The sequence below is a fragment of the Amphiura filiformis genome, chromosome 4 (assembly GCF_039555335.1).
Source record: "Amphiura filiformis chromosome 4, Afil_fr2py, whole genome shotgun sequence".
NCBI classification, from domain to species: domain Eukaryota; kingdom Metazoa; phylum Echinodermata; class Ophiuroidea; order Amphilepidida; family Amphiuridae; genus Amphiura; species Amphiura filiformis.
Window position 1 is genome coordinate 49,276,319 of NC_092631.1, and position 807 is coordinate 49,277,125.

Sequence of the window (807 nt, forward strand, 5' to 3'; positions counted from 1 at the left end):
GAAAAAAGTCAACGGTCATCGATATATGCCGACAAAAGTTTTGGAATCTACAGAAACAGAGCTTTAATTTGATACCAAATTTATTTTGCCAAGTATTGCAGGGACGCCAGGAATGGCGCTCGAAGTAGGCCAAAATCACACGTTATCCTATGGGACGCTTATTTAGTGTTGCGCCCCCTTAATATTTCTTTATAGCCTAGCATTCGGCCTAGTGCTGTTTTTTATACTAAAAGAAAATGTGGCGAGACATGCCGTAATTTGCTCAATTCTGGAGCCGGTGTCTATAGAGCTCCTGCATTGGTTTACATGGGTAATATTAAAATTGAAATATCTCAAGAACCGAATACCGTATGACGCTGAAACAAACTTTGAAATAAACCTTTGATATTCTCTATCTGTTTTATGTCATTTTGGTGTTTGTCGGATTCGTGTGATTTTGCTATCAGCTGCAGATAGCTCAAATTTAAATGCCCGTTGGTTGTCGTTTTTGTTTGCTGAACGAGATAAAGGGTACGTACCACAAAAAAAGCTTTCCATAGACTTTTTTTGTGGTAAATAGGGTCGCGTCTTAGGCCATAAGTCGAGTTACGTCCAACTTTGAAATATATATTTGATATCATCTTAATTAGAACAAAATTCTGCATAACATTTCTGAAAATGACTACACATTTTAGGTCCGACTAATGTTTGAGAAAATTAGCGCTATATAAAAAGGCCACGTTTTCCCGTGTTTACATGTGACTGCTAACCGCGTTCTGACCTCGTTTGTTCATGCGCACATAATCGTAAATATCACTCAAATTTTCG